The sequence below is a fragment of the Lepisma saccharinum genome, chromosome 5 (genome assembly GCF_977018435.1).
Source record: "Lepisma saccharinum chromosome 5, izLepSacc3.1, whole genome shotgun sequence".
In the NCBI taxonomy this organism is placed as follows: Eukaryota; Metazoa; Arthropoda; class Insecta; order Zygentoma; family Lepismatidae; genus Lepisma; species Lepisma saccharinum.
This window is the reverse complement of record NC_139233.1, coordinates 20,128,483-20,148,106: the sequence shown is the minus strand read 5'-3', so window position 1 is coordinate 20,148,106 and position 19,624 is coordinate 20,128,483. Positions and strand designations below refer to the sequence as shown.

Here is a 19,624-nt window from a genome sequence, read left to right as displayed (position 1 = left end):
GATCGTTACTGATGAATGGACACCCACGCCCACGCAAGGAGTCAAACATGAATCCGTCAGCAACGAATTCGTGTGTCCAGCATACAAGTACTCAGCCACCGAGGCTGGGAAATTAATCGAAGAAACGCTTAAGAAACGAAAAGTAATTCGGGCCGAACTGCACTTACGAACGGACGAAGGAAAGGTTTCATATCTAAGCATAAAAATTAACACAGCTAAAGCTTATAATTTAGAAGCTCCGGAAAGAAGAAAAAAAGATTTAAGACTCTCCGCTCGCAGTGATTATAAAAATATGTTCAATTCCCTGGGAAAAGATCCCTCCGCATGGTACTTGCAGCTGGTGGAAATTACAGTAAAAGTTCTCCAATATGCAAAAAGAAAACCCACTGGTCGTTACACAGACGTAGAATACTTGATGCAAATCACATACGAGTGCCGGGGAAAGTAATAATTAGTTTCAGGGAAAATGTATAGTAAGCGCAGATGGAATGGAGTATTTATTATAATAATCTTCATGAGGACGTCGTGAATCATCGACCATAGGAGTTGCTGGCCTTGATAGCTTGTGCTCTTTGTGAGTGAGCCAGTTTCTATCCCCCCCTACCCTCTCGCTCTCAGCCGCTTGTTATAATAATAATACACGGGGCCCCGAAGTATGCATAATAAACTTACGCCATGATGGCAGGGTTTGTTGTGACGAACCTTTTGTTTGGTCCAGACAAAGCAAATGAACATCTTCGGTACGTGCTTCTTCGGCTCCACGCTTGGTAGCACTGGATGCCATCGACTTCTCCATCTTGGATATTATAAGGATATTTCCACATTTTCTCCATCCTCTTTTTTTCTTAAGTCAGTATCAGCGGTCGAAAGCAAATGATATCTTGTATCGGCTGCAAATGTAACTTCGTCATTCTTCTGCCAATTTAATGCAAATTGCTTACGGACGGATCTCGTCTTCCAACACAATCATTTTCACTTACAATGTACTTGTAATGGGATTCTTGACGTTGTTCTGCAGGCTACGACTGTGAGCAGGATTGTTCTATGAGTTGAAATATTATTTCCCAGCGTCTGATGTGTAGTGTCCTAGGCCTAGTGCCTCTTTCGTACTCAGTCTCGTCTCGAGTTTGGAATGTTTATCTCGGTGTTGGCTCGATATCTAAACTTCGTTCTCGAAGGGCAGTGTGCTTCCTTGAGAGCACAGTGGTTAACGCTGTCGTCTTGAAATCAAGCAGTATGGGGTTTGATTCCCGGCGGAGGCACACTGGACAACACTTCGAACTGCGATATGAGAGAATAAAGTGAATTTAAAATATTTTTTTTCCAACATAAAACGCAAGAAGAAAACTTATTAAAACGAACTAAGAAAGAACTTCATGAACATTAAGGAATGCATATTACCTACCTACAAGATAATTACCCCTTTGTGATGTCTCAATACATCAAAGTTGATTTACATGAAACGTATTGGCATCCAGAAGCGAGCGGTAGGCAATGTGCCTGCCCCCTGAAAAAGTGAATGTCAGACGAAAGTAATTTCTTAATGCCACATGTAATTTAAGTTCAATGGCATACATTGCATTAATCATTACAGAGGAATGATAATTACAAGTACAGGTTCAACACATGATGGCCAGAATTTCAAATTCAAGCTTTGTTCGAGGTGAGGGGAACGTGTTTCTGCATTAGAATAAAATTCCTAGCTGTCCCCTCTCCCCCTTTGGAAAAAAGTCTTGCAGACAGTACAGTCAGGTGTGTCAGACATTCTAGTGCGTTAAAATCTCCAACGAGAAGAGTCGTGAATATAAAAATCTGTTCTGTCTCGACAAGTCCTGCTGTTGTTTGAAGTCCACTTTGTGCCCAGATCGGAACTGATCCTGCGCTATAAATTGATATCCGAGCCACTGTGCAAAGTGCCTCTACTGGGGATCGAACCCAGAACGCCTCGATTACAAGGCGTGTACACCTACACCATCCATGGCGTCCTTATCTCGAAGGGTATTCATTCAATTCCGCCAACATATCCTCTAATATTATAAACACATACGAAGATTATAAATTCTGGAAGTAGAACTACGATGAGGAATAATTCTATTTATTATTTCAGAAGTATTCTGTGTACAGGAAATAGAGACTTATCACACATTAAAAACCTGATATTTCTGGTCTCCGGATTTTTCCTAACTTTCAAAAACTATTGTCAAATCTTACTCTCCATTAGTTTTAGAGGGTAAAGAAAATACTGTTAATTTAACCAAGAAATCAACAATTTTGTTTAATTAGCATGAAATCCATTGTCTATCGGCATTATTCTAACACTATGTTTCGAGAGATCACCTCATCTCTCGTCTTACGTGAACAAATTTTCGGTTGTGGGGATCGAACCCAGGACAGACCTGTTATTTTACTGCAAATCAGATGCGCTAACAGACTACTCTTCACCTGAACACCAGAGGAGAGATTCTCGCTCGAAACGTACCGGTAGTGTTATAATAAGTACAGTTAACAGCAATAGACATTGTCCGATAACACTGTATGCTAATGTAGAACCATGGTCACTAGCAATCAGTCCAGTATAAACACAGTTTGCAAAACTTTGTTATGGTTAATCTGCTTTAAATATTTCTCACTTTTACATCGATTTTCTGTTTGTTTAGGCTAATCGCGACGAAGAGGAAGAACGACGATTGGATGCAATTGATGTAGGAATACTCATTTAAGTCCACTTTTATGCACATATAGGCTAATCGGGAATGGACCTACAGCTTAGCGTGGAATCCGAACACTGTGTGCCTCCACCGGGTATCAAACCCCGGATCCCTTGATTACACGGCGACGAAGTTACAGTTATGCTAACGAGAAGGTCCCCGGGACACTCAGAATGGAAAGCCCATGCCCAAGTCGAGGTTCGAACACTGAACCACAGGCGACGCGATTGATTAAAGCGCTCGGCCACCTATATTGGTCGTATGGAAACAACTCTGATACCTCAACCACTCTTAACCATTAGTTAGTTTATTTCATGACTGCCCACATCGAAAAGAATAACTTTCTTAACTCCACGATGTATCTGATGGCCTGTTGGAAGCCACACCTGTAATCTTCATAGAAAAATGATAGCTAAAAATTCGACATGTAGATTCCAGAAGCCCCGTCACGGCTAGTTTTATCACCCGTTTCCGAACGCAGAGGCAATTAATTAATTATTTACACTGTTGGGGAATTTCCTCTTTGCTGCCATAATAAACAAATTAATTGATGAATTTCGACTGCTAATGATTTCCCCGCCATATTTAATTAATTCTGCTCGCATTACATCAACGAGCCGATATTGCCAATTTCGTACCATTATTTTCATTGCGCGTCGCGGGTACAAACTATCATCCGCGTTGGAACTAAATAAAGTTCGATTCACTTTCGAGCGTATACTTTATGCAGACTGACGGCTGGGAAGTGTCGGGGATCGAAAGCGGAGCGCTTGACTGGCAGGTGGCGAGAGAAACCGTACGGCCACCGAAGAGCTACCGGAGCTAACTTCACCGTAGCGTCTGCTCGCTTCGAATTCCAGACACCGACTGGGAGAATCTCGCACTGGAATCAATGGGCGAGTGAAAGAAAGAGAGAGAGAGAGAGAGAGAGAGAGAAAATGAAGGATGCTAGCGACGAAAAAAATCTCTCAAGAAAAAAACCCACCTTAGAACAGACTTCATTTGCTTGCAACCCTCCGAGACAAATCTCGATACTGTCTCGTGAGATCGCAGTTTAAAAACTAAGAGGAGAGTCCGTCTGTCCGACAGCCTGTCTTTTTGTTTTCAATTTCAATTACAGGGTGAGTCTAAAAGAAATGGACAGTTTCAAAGTTTTACAGAAACAAGAGTTTCAATAACATGGTTGGAAGAGTATATCCTGAAGTTTACATGGCTAAGTTACAAACATTCTATGGTAACACAGGGTTTGAGTGTTTTATTAAATATTCTATGTGTGACACCTTTGTAACATGACAGATATCAATCCGATAGTCCATCAAATTCTCCCCAAACAAATCTCAGCAGATTCATGTCAACACTCGCGTGGTGCGTTGTTTAAGATAGTCCACATTTGTAGGAAGGGATTTTTGTTCCTCCCCTAGGCTCTTCCTGTATATTATGTCGCTCCCTACCTCTTGAGAGGTAGAATTCCTCGATGGCGTAGTGGTAACGTCGTCGCCTTGTCATCAAGGGTTACCGGATTCGATACCCGGTGGAGAGACATAGTGGTTCGGATCCCACTTTAAACTGTAGGTCCAGTTCCGATTATTCTATCTGTGCATAACGTGTAGGGTCATTCAGGGACATTTCGACACCTTAAGAGAAATCGTGGAGTAACTGACTCATTTTTGCACATTTAATGACTACATTTTGTATACATGTACATGAACATGCCATTGACTTATTTGAAAAGTTTGGAAACGACATGAATGTAATAAAAGTTACAAATACAATAAAAATAAAAGTATACAAAATGTCCATTTCTCCCTAAGCTATGGGAGATCTCGACAGTAAAGAAAACATTTCAAAACAGATGTAAATATCAAGAGTTATTCACTCAAACACATTGCTAATGCTATAATGAGTGTCTTGTCTCGCCTGAAAAACATGTCTCTTGTCGTCTCGTCTCGTCTCGGAAGGCAAAGACTAAAGATGGCGTGTCTCGTCTTGTCGCTAGTTTCAGAAGATGTATCGCGTCTCGTGGTAAACACGACACAGACCACGTTTCAACTAGGCACATTGTTGGCATGTGAACTGAGGTTCACTTCCATCTTCTACACAGTCTTCATGGAACCATTTACCGCAGTCCCCCATACATTCCACCCATTTCTCTCCTTCAGTGTCGTCGAAGTAGTACCCACCACAACCACCACAATAATTTTCATTGTTCTTGAGATCCTTCGAGGTACTGGGTGCAGCCCTTCCTTGACGCCTTTTGGATGGAGGAGTGGCTTGTTTTGCACGAAGTTTCTGAATGTATTCGGCGGATGTTACAATGACAGATTCCTGGGTCTTCCTTCTGTTCCGTCCAGAAACCTTCTCTGTCACTGGTACTGGAGAGCGCTCTGCAAACGAACTACCAGAAGAAGATCGTTCATCTTGACCACGAGCAATTTCTTCCTCCTGTATGATTGGAACTCCACCATTTTCACTAGGGACCAGTTGATACTTCCAGTATGTCAGGATTGTATGGATAAATCCCACATTTTCGGAATCCACTGGCAAGATTACCTGATGTTGCCGATTTATCCCAAGCTTGCTTAAAAATCTCTCCAAAATCGTCCTTTGTGATCCCCTTCCCAGGATGATGATGAACGAAATTTCTACATGCCTCATTGTAGAAGTGTTTCAGACTTCTGAAGTAAGACACGTCTAACGGTTGGCACTTGTGGGTGCTATGAGGAGGGAGACAGAGCATTTCGATCCCCAAATTTGTAGCTTTCTCAAGGACATCTGGGTCCTTGCAATGAGAGGCATGCCCATCTATAATAAGCAGAATTTTCCCTTGAGGCTTGTATTTATTTAAATGGTCAAGAAAGTGACGAAATACTTCACTAGTCATGTACCCAGACTCAGACAACTGGACACATGCCCCATTCGGCAACCCTTTTGCATAGGAGGGTTTATGTCGGACACCCTTCATGATCACAAAAGGTGGAATTGCACTTCCCGTTGCACTGCTACAAACCATTGCAGTGACGGTAGAACCCTTTTCCCCCGTCGTGGCGTGATAAACGTCTTTTTTCCCCTTGAGAGAAATAGTTTTTCCTGGCTTGAATATCAGCTGTAGCCCAGTTTCATCTGCGTTGAATATTCTTCCCGGATCTTCCCATAGTTCAAGGTTGTCGTACATCTTCCTTAAATTGTCGAAAAATTTTCGAACCTCATCTCTGTTAAGACCTCTTGAACGAGCGTAAGACAGTCCTTGTGCTTTTCTAATGGACAAATTGGGATGTATTTCTAGGAAAGAGTACACCCAGTCATATCCTACCATTCCCTTTTCGGTATTAAATTTATGTTTTACATTGTTTCTTTCTGCAAATTTGAAAGTAATCTCCCTCAGATCCTTTATTGTCATACCAAATCCTTTCGAATCTAACAATAGCATATGTTCAACCAATTGTTGCTCCACAGCAGCACTTAGTGTTGTTCCTTTTCCAGTTTGCCGGTTTGACACAATATCCGTTACCACCCTTGCTCTTAACGTGTTTCTAGGAACATTACATCTTTTGGCCGCAGTTGCAAGAGGTATTTTGTTTTCTGTTACTTCCTTTATCGCAGCCGCCATATCCTCTGGCTTCCACTTGCCATGAATTCCTTTATATTGGTATGTTCGAGGCATTTCCGATACCTGAAAGAGAAACAAAAACTTTTGTAGACGAGACATTGCCGAAAATTGCAAGATTCGGGACATTTCGACATGTCGAGATCTCCCCATAGCATGGTGTCGGAATCTCCCAGAGTTACATTTTTTCCAACTAGATGGCGGCACTGCCTCTTATGAACGTGCACGCTTCTTTGGAGCAGACAGCGATATTCACCAGTGTTTGGCCCTTCCACCGTCCACTTTGTAAATCTAATGAATTTACACACATCGGTAAAATATACATCAGTTTTCAATGCTATTCTTATAGTACGGTCTTTAGACACTATGACTTACTCACCAGAAAGAGTTTCGGATGGTATTTCTTCCCCCAAAAATCAGGTATTCCAACCGTCGACAAACAATTGCACACACAGACCTTGAAGCACTTCTGAGTTGTGCTTTTCGACCGTTAACTAGGTGGCAGCACATGCTTGAGAGGGTTTTTTCTTAAAAGTGTCGGGATCTCCCAAGTGTCGAGATGTCCCTGAATGACCCTACTTAAAAAAAACACAAACTCAACCTCGTGAGGGGTGTACAGAGTGACCCTCTCGAAAGAAATCTAAATGCCGACCTCACTTTCAAGTGGTGTAGTCTGGACTGCATTGTTGCAGACTAACGAGGTTCTGGTGCCAGAACTCTCAGCCAGGATAATCCTTTGTAAATGTGTTTTCCTGTCTATGTGTGATTGTGATTGTCGTCTTATAAATTTCATCCAATCACCATCCATCCTAATCTTCGCGATTGGTCAAAAGTGGCACAAGAGCGAAGTAAAATAAATCATTCAATCTACCTCTTGGTTTAATCGCGACGATGAGGATAATTAATGAACCGATGAAAAGGATGATGGCGCAAACATAATGATAGGTCAATGCCTTACTGAAGGTTTGAACTTGGAACTTCTGGCTTTGTAGAGCGCTACGCTGACCACACCGTCACGGAGGCCGGTTAGTTTCGTCTCGTTCGGGACTTGAACAATTTAAAATGCAATTATGATGCTGAGAAACAGTTTTACTATGCGACTGATTTGCCTTTAGAGATAGGTTTGTATACCTTGCTTAGAGCTTCCGCGTAGCCAAATGGTTAGCGCCTTCGCCTTTGGTGCGATCGTTCCCGGGTTCGAGCCTGGTGGAAGTTTCAAAATGTCGGTGTTGACCCAGCATCATGATGGCAATTGGGGAGCTCATAGGAAGCAGTAGTAACGGATTCCGGTCTCGAAAGCCAGAAAACAGCGGCCCATCACCAGCCTTTTCCCGCCACCTTGCTCACTATTTTGTATTTGTGCCTGTATTTTTCTTATTTTCTGCCACTCTTGACTCATCGCGACGTCGAATTACGATTACATAAAATTGACACTTGCAGAGAAACACCAAAAGGTGAGGAGGACTCGAACCCGGGCGAGTTCGTGAGTCCAGATAAGATTATGCCAAGTCCCGCCTCGGTACAACCCGTATGTTTAGCTCGATTCACATCTGCCGAGAGAAGGGCGATGAAGGGTTTAAACAGAAGAGGTAACGAACTCAACGAGTTCGTTATTGATTCTGGATTCCAAGTTTCCAACACAGGAACAGCTGGTCTTCGAGAGGCCGCCTAGCCTTGTGTTATCCTTAAGCTGTATGCAATACAGCACACTTATACGAGTCTGCTTAATGCGTCATACAATACAGAGCCCTAGTCTCCAAATTAGTTCTATTTCTTCTGATTAAAACAATACCTTCTATATTGATCATTTGGACAGAAAATACACTATGTAGAAAGTCAAGAGAGAAATGCAGGATTTCAACACTGATCTCTATCATATCCTGGCATTGCTCTGCCGACTGGTTTAGCCTAATTTTTCGCTTCCACTGTTTTATCTGTATGAAATTGTCTCTGTCAGCAATAGGAAGAGAAATGGCACGGTATGCCAGTGACTCGGGTTTGAGTCTGGTCGAATCTCCATTTTTGGCTTAAATTTCTACGTCATACCTAGTATCTTAAAAGTAATATAATGATCTTACTGTTACTTTTTAAAAAAAAAAAAACAAGATGGAGTCAGTAATTTGTTTTCCCATTTGTGAATCAGAAAATCAAGGTCCTTACTATCTTACGCAATTAACTATTGATTATTAACTATTTTCATCTATCGCACTAGACCTACTTGTGCTCTTTAGAGTGTTACTTAATGCACTACTGGGTTAATCTCAAAAGAACGTCACAAGTGGAATAACAGTTGTCTGTTATGAATACTCACTTTAGCCGAACCTGTAGCCGCCAGAAATCTGGTTCCACAAGCGTAGAAACCTGCATGAAAAAGATGAGACGCATTTTGAATGATGCATTCAAGAGGAATCACTCCAAGAATTGTGCATTATAGTGTTGAGGGCTGTACTTCGAGAAATACCCTTGAGCATTCTGTATGTTCATATTGGCCTATCACTAAGGAAATGATGTTACATTTGCATCCCATGAATAGCCAGCCCAGTTACGACATACAACACCTTCTCCAGTACAGCGTAAAATAACAATACTGAATAACATGGCACGATACATAATAACAACAATAGCACTACATCAAAAATTACATTAATCTTATAATAAGAGGAGAAGGTCTAAATATGGGCGAAGGTTTAAATATGGGTTTTGGGTTATCAGCGCTCCCCGGTGATGCAGCCTGGCACTATGGGAACTGGTTATCTGTCAAGGACAAAGGTTGCGGCGCCAATTCGCAAGAGAAAATGGTGGTTAGTTTCGGCCTTGGACTCTGTTATAGAATTGCGACCTCCGAAAACTTTTTGCAGGTATGTTTTAACTCAGCGTTTTCTGAATTCTCATCTGCTTTGTATAGGTTATGATATTAGCGGTACATAAAACAAATGTGGGCTTTTATAATGTCATGATTTGTTTGTGAAATATGTACCACAGAGATCGAAAATAAACTGAAGAAAAAAATAGCGTGATGGTCTAAATATGTGTTATGACATGAGTCTAATGCTGAGATTACATTTCCAACACATATTTGGATGTTTTTCTTAATTTCGATTTTTCCCATTCCGCGTGATTTTCAAAACAACAGATTATTCATAAATATGAATTTTATAATTTTTTAGCGATAAATGACTGTTTTTTAATTTTAATTGCTTTTTGTGATATTGCCACTAGTAGCCCATATTTGGACCACAATTTTGAAATACATCATTTTACCATTTTTTGCAAATTGCTTTTTTTTTAAAAAAAAAAATGGAGACCTTCTATACTTTAGCATGCTATTACATTTAAGTATATATATTTCATAGATACGCATTTTGAAGGCAGGTGCTTGATATTTTAAATTTTTCCTCCGAAAATGACAAAATAAAAAGGGGGGCTCATATTTAGACCTTTTCCTCTACGAGTACTTTACCTTAAAATTGCAACACACGTATTGTAGAATATATACAGCCTTTCTAAACAATTTAATTCGAACTGTAGATGAAATCGACCATTATTTATGTTCGCAATGAATTGTTATAACATATCACAAAAGGATCTTTCCTCTGGAGAAACTGATACTAGAAAATGTCTTATTTCTTGAATCCTAAGAAGGCACAGACCGGTGAATATGCGTAAGGAAATAATTGCTTTTTACATATCGCACGCAGTTTCTGTGTATGTCGAATAAATATATTTATTCTGACAGAAATTGTAATTAAGGGACCAAAGAATTAATTCTTTACAGATTTATGTTGAGATAAAATAGTAGGTCATAATCGCGACACATAGTAACCTTATGCCTTTGTTTCTCTTTTCTATTTTACTTCGCTTTCTAGCTTAATAGGAACGACGAAGAGAAAATTAACCGATAAAATATATAATGGTATATTTTGTACATGCCATGACCAGCGAAGCGGAACCTGACTGAAAATGTTTAGCCCACTTTTGAGCCCTTAGGAATAAAAAATCCTGGGGTGACGGCACTGACTGGTTACGGAAAAGATGTGTGTCCGCCACCTCGGCGGCCTATCGCATTGAATGGCAGAGTCATGTTCCCACGTTCCTGCGCTCGAGTTCCGGCCTGGGCTTGGCGATCCATTCCGAGTGTCCTTTCTTCTAGTTTCAACTAATCCTCATTCATTCTCGTCGTGATTAGCACAGACAGTGAAGCGACGTAAATAAATATATGTTGTATATAGTAGCGTACTGAAGATACAGTTGCCGAGTTTCGACTACATTATCAATCTTGCAGCTGGGAGAGACATAAGGAGAAAGAAAAAGACGGAGACAAACATAAAAAGAGAGAGACTGAAAAGAAAGAAAGGGAATGAGACAGGCACACACACACACACACACACAGAGAGAGAGAGAGAGAGAGAGAGAGAGAGGGAAAGAGAGAAAGAAAGGGAGGGGGAGAGAAAAATAGTTTGAGAGAGACAGAAAATGTAAGGCACGCCGAAGGAAAGAGAATGCGAGGCAGAGAAGAAAGAGAGTGACAGAAATAGAAAAAGTGACAGACAGGAAAGGAAGACAGACAGAGAGAGAGAGAGAGAGAGAGAGAGAGAGAGAGAGAGAGAGAGAGAGAGAGAGAGAGAGAGAGAGAGAGACAGAGAGAGAGAGAGAAACACACAGAAAGAGAAAAAAGACACACAGAAAGATAAAGAATATTTGCGAGAGAGAGAGGGACAGAGAAAAAGTGAGAAAGGCATAGAAAGAGGCACAGAGAAAAAAGTGAGACAACAGATAGAAATACATCTAGAGTGCGCGTCAAATCTCCTGCATATGGCCTTGAACGGCTGAACAGCACCAGCGAATCACAGACGTGCGGCGTTGCCTAGTTCCGTGCTCTCCGTGACAAGGCGTTTCGCTCAAACACGCTGTCTCTTTTCCGTGTGAGACATGGCACCGCTGCAGTGCGCTGCTATTGGCTATCGCCAGTTTCTGGAGATTTGACGCGCATTCTAATTCTGAATCACTCCCATGAAGGGTTGACAGGAGGGATGGGCTAGGACAATTTCACAGTGGCAGAACCCCCCCCCCCCCGCCCACAACAAGCCGGAGGCGACACCCCAACCCAGCATTCGAACCTAGAACCCCTGACATCATAACGCGGCAAGCTGTTGTGGAGTGACACGTGTGCATATCACACAAAAACACACAGCAAAGTCGATCCATTCTCCAACAGCTTTTTGTGCGTGTGGCATCGTTTTAACTGAGAGTCACATCATTTAAGATAACGATCCTTGTTCTACAATATTTCCGTAACCGACAACAGACCTCATGAGCTTAAAGTTAAAAAAAAAAAAAAATCCCAATGCAATATGTACTGTTAGAACAATTTACATGCGCATCGGAGTGGCCTTATCATTAATATAGTTTCAGGTTGGAAACGTCGCTATTCATCAAATATTTATGTAGCTGAACGATGGTCATTCACGATGCTCTGTGAAGTCTACAATTGGAGCGCACGATGAATTTTGTATGATGGATATTGACATTCGTGTACGTGTGCTAAAACCTTCGTGATATCGAAGTGTTAATGACACAACATAACATGAAACATGATTTACCTTCGCGAGCTGCTGTTTTTAAAGCGTCTGCATGGATTTGAAACTTTAATTCCGGGGCTGAATTTTAGCATAGCTTTGTCATTTTTGATCTTTTGTCTGCGGAGTTCGGAGAATTCCATTAATAGGTTTTTATAATAGTATCGGGTTGACACGTCTGTGTCAGCAAATGTGTGTTAGAATTTGTGGCATGTTTTTTTTTTCTGTCTTTTAGGTGGCACTCAAAGGGGTGTGTATCAATTGAAAAAGTTGGTTAAGGTTCAGAAACGCAACATAATTTACACTTAACTTCTGAATCTGCACAAATTCTTAGCGTGGTAGAGGTTGGGTGCGAATTACCGTGTAGGTATGGTGGAGGTTTCATATTTCATCTGCACAAATTCTGCACTTAGCGCGGTAGAGGCAAGATCCGAATTAAGGATACGAGGGCCAGTATGTGTCCAGCCAGACGCGAGGACTCAAACTGCTCCTCTCCCACCAACCTTTCTTCGCGGCGAGCTGGGAAAAGAGAGGTATGTCCGCTAGATGGTCATAAGAGGAGGGAAAAACATAGCATTACGCTTACGGAATTATTATTTAACTTGCTTTCTTTGGAATATGAAACTTCTGATGGCGTACAAAAACATATGAACAGAAAAAGAACAGGATCAATATTTCATTTGCGGTTGGAAAAATCAAAATGTCCATTTGATTAGATGTAACTTGAAGTTGACTCTCCAAGAGAAAATATATAAGATCCTGTAAATATTTTTCACAGATCGTATTTGGCTTAATAATCAACTTCAAAAATAGCTTCCACTTCCAACATGGGGATAAATCCATGCTCTATTTTACCTCTGTCGTTTATTTTAAATAGCAGTTCACATTTCGACGTTATTGAAATAAATGCCCACCTGAAGTACAAAAAGGAAAGGACCGCAAAAAATCCGGCTACATTTAGCAAATCCGATAAAGCTTTGGTTATTCTCTAGCGAGTCTTAAAACAAAATACTTTTCAAATGATTACAAGAGCCTGAACTAAACGTGTGTGCCCTATGTAGTCACAATTCTTTATATTTAATTACAAACATTATTATTTACCTACAAAGGTGGAAATTTTCATCCCATTTGACACTATTTCTTTCACAGTTCCAGATGTCACGTACAATCATGAACACTTCTGGGTTGTAACGATCACATTGAAAGTTAATGGGATTGTTACAACCCAAAAGTGTCCGTGACTGTACAAGTCCTAATTACGTATCATCATGGTTTCATTTTATAATTCAATGCATATATCTGAATACTAGTAGTGGTTGTTTGGAGTATAATTCCACCTACGATAATTCGAAGTGTACAAACCTAAACCACCTTCCGAATCTGCGCAGAATTTCATTTGCACAATAAATATTTTCTGCAATTTTTCAAAAAGCGATTGGCTTCCACCCCCCTAACTCGGCGCTCGGTGCAGATACATTATGTGGATATCCAGAGCAAGTCGGATATCTATCTCTCACACTCGCGCGAAATTAACCTATCTTCTCCTCTCTCAAGTTCTCATTCTCTCTCTTTCAGTATAACTCCCCCAAGAGGAGTAAGGGAGGGGCAACAGAGACAGTTCATTTCTCTTTCATCGCTCTTCCTCACATTCCTCTCTCTCACCTCTTGTGAAAGGAAAGAAAAGAGAAGAGAAAGGACTGAAATTTGTCGCTGCATTCATTGCTCAGGTGCATGCGCAGAACGCTACGGCGCATTCAACTGCGCGTCGGTATACAGGCAAGATCCTGTATGCAAGCAATGCAGGCTCGCTGACTAACATCACACCTGAACCAACAGATGTTCTGAACTTGAGCGAGCTCTAGTAAATTCATACTTCAATCACGTGCTACCAGAACCATAATTATAGCTTTTTACTAATGAGGCTTAATGCCTCGTTGTTACTGGGAGATTGAGGCTAAGATCAGAGAAGGCTAATGAACTAGCACCTGCAAAATAATGAGGACCGTAGGCCATACATTTACTCAGACGATAATAATTTGGATCATTCGTTACTTTTCCTGCAAAAAAAATAATTTGAGCAATTTGTTGGTAGAATCTGGTTTACTCTCAGGAACTTTCAAGTAAGTGGAGTGATTTGAACGATACACAGAGTTCAATAAAATACAGTTCAGTTTTCTGGAGGCAGAATTTAATAGCCGAACAGATAGAACTCCAACATGTTACATTTAATATTCACGTGGACGCGGTGGCTCAGTCGGTAACGCGTCTGACTACCATGCTAAAGGTGCCGGGTTCGTTCCCCGGCCGGTTTAAATCCGGGAACTTTTCTAACGTTGGAAGTTGCCCCGGCGCCCACCCAGCGTCGAATAACATGGGTACCTGGGGAAACCTGGGGGTAAAGGAGGGCAGGGGCGTGATGCTGATCACATCACCCCCACTCACGACCGGATCAAGAAAGTGTGGGGCGTTACCCCCACACCCCCTATACGCCTTCATGGCGTGGTGCTAAGCACCGAGGAACACTTTACATACTTTACTTTTTACATTTAATATTCAGCCGACAAAAAGAACGTGTTTTGAGTACTGCGTCAATGTGAATGTATACAATATTACGATGTTGATGGATAGAAGAAGCTGTGTTAATGACGAGTCCACCTGTGTATTAGTTTCCATTGCTTTGTGCACTGGCTGGGCAGCATCACGTGATTTGTTCAGGAATGCAGCACGGGGCACGACTGCGCACGTGCACAGTTTTACCCCAAAAGTGTGTGGCTTGCAAGGCCCAGTCATTAGATAGATCATTTTTTGGTCCACTGAAGTCGTTTTATTCATCTGAGTGTGATAAGTGGATGAGTAACCATCCGGGTCGTCCAATCACAGTTTTCCAAGTGACATCCATTTTTACAAAGGCATATGGGAAGGCAGCTACAGTTGGGAATGCCATGAAGGGCTTTGAAGTGACTGGATTATGCCCTTTCAATCAAGACATCTTCACTGAGGACGAGTTTCTTCCCTCTACTGTGACAAATGTATCAGCTCCAACTCCAGGTGAGCAGCCTTCAACAAGTGGGGTTAACAATACTGGATCATACCGGCACATTTCCGTTAACCAAATATCACCACTTCCACGTGCAGAGCATATTCCGCCGACGAAAGGGTAGGCAGTCTCAGGTGTTAACTGGATCTCCATTCAAAGTCAACTTGGAAGCCTCGTTGGCTGAGAAGATTAAGAAGAAAGTTCAGGGGAAACAGAAACGGAACATCGTTGTTGAAGAAGATGTAGCAAGCAGAAAACGCCAGAAGAAAGAGTACAATTGCCCAGGTTGTAATTAGAATTACAGCGATCCTCCAGTAGAGGATTGAATCCAGTGTTTCACATGTGACGAGTGGTGGCATGAAAATTGCACCTCGTATGAAACAGGAACCTTTATTTGTGATTTGTGTTAGCGATTCCTAACCCAAGTGCAGGACGGAATTCACTGTGCCTACTGTGAGAATGCCACGAGAAATGTATCCCATATGATAGAAGAACTTTTTAAGGTGATTTGTGTTCCTTTTTATACAAATATGACTCTGTGTAGAAAGTGTGCATTCTTACCCGAACTTGATCGCAGTCTTACCCCGCGGTGCGGGTAAGATTACGCATTTGCATGGTCACGATTTTGTAATTGTTTCATGCAGAAATATTGTTCGTTCAGCTTTCGGAAATTTATTGTGAGTTATCAAAGAATAGTGCAATGTGTATTGCTTTTTTCATGTGTGTCTGTAGTTTTATAGCTTGAATATAAAATTATGAACTCAAACTGCGCAGTCTTGCCCCACCTTACTCTATATTCCTCACACATATGTATGTGTGACCTTTGTACCCTCAAAATCAGAAGCGGTCGTGCGTCACTGTTCAGAAATCAATAAGATCAAACTGACGAAGACACCTCACCGCTTGCTGCATCCCGATTTTCATATTCGCATTGCAATTATAATTTCTCGATGATTTCTTGGGCTGGGAGATAAACCCCCCCTCAATGTAAGAGGAAAAACTGTATCCCGTGAAACAAAAAGCAGAATAAAATAGGAAACAGTTGTCTTGCCCGTCCCCTTCAGGAGTTCACCGGAGGTTCAAGATGAAAGCGTGAAGTGATCCCCAGACACTACACAAAGACGAAAGAGATCTCGTTGAGGGGGGAATCAGAACAGTGTTGCCAGGTACGTTTATTATCAACAACCGAAGACAAAAGACAGTTAAACTGGAAGGGTTGATAAGTAGCAGTGTTTGGAAAGTAGGGGGAGATGGGACATATTAATCGATATCAGTAGACAACCTTACAGAACCGATATTTCCATAAATAGCCTGTAATTGTACAAAATTCTTTCATCTTGTTGTGTTTCTAATTAACATAAAGGCATAATCCATGCATAGTGACCGCAATAAAAAAGGGCACCTACACCTTGAAATACTCGCTACCCTGCATAGCGTTATGTGTATAGCTAACTCTAGGGCGGTGGCAAAACTTGCTACTGAATTTAGTTCATCGCAGTTGAGTAAGGCAACACACACTACACCATGCACGAAGTTAGTATTTAGGCGTCCCATTTTTATTGATGGTGATTGAACAGTTATTCATTTAAAGTAACAGAGTTATAGTTACTTTAAAAAGTAAGTTGCTTTATTTTAGATAAGTGGCATAAGTAACTATTTATCATCTTTAATGCACACACTAAACACAACGGAGTAATTTACAAAAAATTTCTTTCGTTGGAAACTTTGTTGCCAAGTACATTCTTTATAGCACAAGGACAAGCTGCTCAACAAAATATTTCAACACACCTGCAATTTCATAATTATTAAACTTGTAGTATTCGCCTAGTATGCACTTAAATTCTTATTCCGCTTTCATCATGCAATGCAAACATACATCAACTGTAGGGCGCTTCTGCATTTCAATACACAACGAAATGAAATGGTTTATTCAAGTTTTTCTCACTGGTTGAGGAGACGTGCAGAAAACTTCTCATGGAGATGGAAATAGCTCAGCTTATACAGTTGTGTGCAATGTGTGCATACAGTCTGCACAGACACAGGAACGTTTGAATCCTATTATTTATGTAATAGCTTACGCTTTTATTTTGAATATCCTTTGCGATATATATTTTCATCCAAACTTGAATATTTTATCGGTTTTGATGGTGAAATTGATCTTTCTTTTGTCAGTTTTTATCTTATTCACATAACACCATGTATACAAAGTGCAGCGCGTCTGTATAACAGAAACAATCTGTTTTCTGCCCTTCTGCCCTTGAAAATGTGAAATACATAGTTACAAACAGTTCTCCTGCAAGAACGTAACATTGACTGCGCGCCATTTTCGTTCTGTTGGTTTTGCAGCACTGTAGCTTTCACATCTATCATGTAGACACATTGCTTTTAGTAAAGATGGAACGCCACATGAAGAAACACCGTATTGCAAACAAGGGGAAACAGTGCGCAGGCGTGTCATCTCGCGCAATAGGAACCAGAATTGGCCACCGAGGTCCTGCGATTTGACACCGTATAACTAGTTCCGTTGGGTGGGGCTGAAATGTCGTGTCTATACCAACACATCATAAAGAATTCCTGAGCTCAGGGTGGAGATTCCATGTCATTGGCGAAACTGAGCTGCATTTATGAGGAATTGCCTTCGAAAATTTCCTCAAGTGTACAAAATGTGTCTCTCACTTACTACTGGACAGCGCTACACGTGTATACTTTGCACTTAAAATAAATGATGCGTTTTATTACGAAATAAAATCTTGCATTCTTGTTGGCACACCTTTCCAATTCTGTTCCAGGTTCATCCAATACTTGTATACTTGTTTACAAATGTGAGCTGGAAACCTAAACAGTTCGGCTGATACGGTAATTACCGCATGTTCATCCCTACATACAACACAAACCGATAAAATATCCACAAAGAAAAGGAACAAACGAAGAGTTGCAATTGTATAAGACAATACTGAACTTTCCTGATGTTCAAATTAAAAAGCATAGCTTTATTCACATTATAAACACTGTCAAGTCAATTCAGATATATGCATAAAAGGGTGAGAATGTGTGGGAGCTTTCATCGACATCCCGCTTATGTGCGTTCATAGCACGGGGAACTTTACCTTACCTTCTACATTAATCATTCTTCCCGCCAATTTATTTTTCAGTTCTTGGTCACTTCCAGCATTGCTATTCTCTCACCAAATCTTTCTTACGTTACCTATCCATTTGACAAGCTCCATTCTTTGCCTTAGCCACATTTCACATGGATTGAATTTAGTTACAATTTGTGTACGACTGATTGATTTGGTTTATTTTACTTCGCCTTTCTGCCTCTTTTGGCTACTTGTGTAGATGAGGTGGAGTGGCATGGTGAAAGGAAACTCACAAAGAACACCTATGCCCAGGCCGTTCCGAACTCGGAACTCCTGTAGTGTTTCTCACGAGACGAGATACGAGACAAGACAAACAAATACTTTAGAGAAGAGACACGAGATGTCTCGTGGGCAACAGTAGACTCCTGTCGATACATTATACACTATACACTATATATATATATAAATATCGATGGGTGTTTGTGTGTGTGTGTATGTTTGTTCCGGGCATAACTCTCGAACGCCTGGAGCAATTTCACCCAAACTTGGTACACATATCAGTTGCAATCTAGAAAGAAATACTGTGGGGGTAAGACACCCCTAGGAGCCCTAGGGGTAGGGGTGGGAAGGGGTGACATGTAAAAATGATCGAAAACGACCGATATTAGTGTGGAATCCATAGTTTAGGAGTCGCTAAGATCAATAGTGACACTCCCAATACCATTCAACTCCAAGTTCAGCACGTATCGGAATGGAGTGTGAGAGGGGGTGAAAACAAAATGTCAAAAATGACCTACATTAGTGTCGAATCCATAGTTTTCGTAGTCGCTAAGCTCATTGGTGACATGCACGATGACCGTTCATTATTTTCCTGTCTAATAGAAAATTGGGATAAATAAATACCCGGGTAACGCCAGGAAATCAGCTAGTTATAAATAAGAAAAGAAGAATTTTCAAATGAAAAAATCGTAATATTATATTTCTTAGGATTTATTTATATTTGGGTTCGTGGGACTTTACCTCGATTCCGATATGATAAATTAATATGTATAACTAAATGTATTTGGCGTGAAATGCAATTTTATCTATAGCCTATTTCTGTTGATAGAAAAGGAGTTATTAGACCCAAAGGACGCTATGCTAACCACTCCGCCACGGAGGTAGGCAATTTGTGTACGAGATGAAGCAATGCACTTTCCTTATTATTCCGTTTTGCTACCTCATTAGGCCAATCGTGACGATGCAGATAATTAGATGAAGGTTACAACGAAACGCCCAGGCCAGGACTCGAGCCCGGAACCTTCGGTGCCGAGATCGTGAGTCTATCACTCAAACTGCTAGAAATGAATATTCAATGAACGCCTTTATACCCCTCTTTCTACCACATATCACTTTCTCTTGCTACACAACGTCGGCAACCCTGAAAGGAGAAATTCCAATTCCACGGCTGCGAAAAAGAAACTGGGGGAGCGAGAGAGAGGTTAGAAAAGGTTCACTTGTTGATCCTGACCGACAATGTGCTGACATCGGATGGGAATAAAGAAGTGTGATCCGCCAAACAAGGTCCCAATTAGTCACGCCCAATTACAAGGAAGAGGGGTGGGATGAAGGGATCCATA

The 19,624-nt window shown here is 41.1% G+C and overlaps 1 protein-coding gene across 7 annotated transcripts in view; it reads right to left on the bottom strand.

Annotated features, from left to right (window-relative positions):
• The window catches only part of LOC145987701 (protein bric-a-brac 1-like), a 663,074-nt gene that overhangs the window by 545,792 nt on the left and 97,658 nt on the right, over positions 1 to 19,624 (bottom strand). For 6 of the 7 annotated variants that reach the window (XM_083122257.1, XM_083122259.1, XM_083122260.1 and 3 more), the window contains exon 4: positions 8,624 to 8,673. The exons of the other annotated variant lie outside the window; for it this stretch is intronic. The gene's annotated coding sequence lies outside the window, so the exon portion shown is untranslated. The remainder of the gene's footprint in view (positions 1 to 8,623; positions 8,674 to 19,624) is intronic. 7 annotated transcript variants of the gene reach the window in all.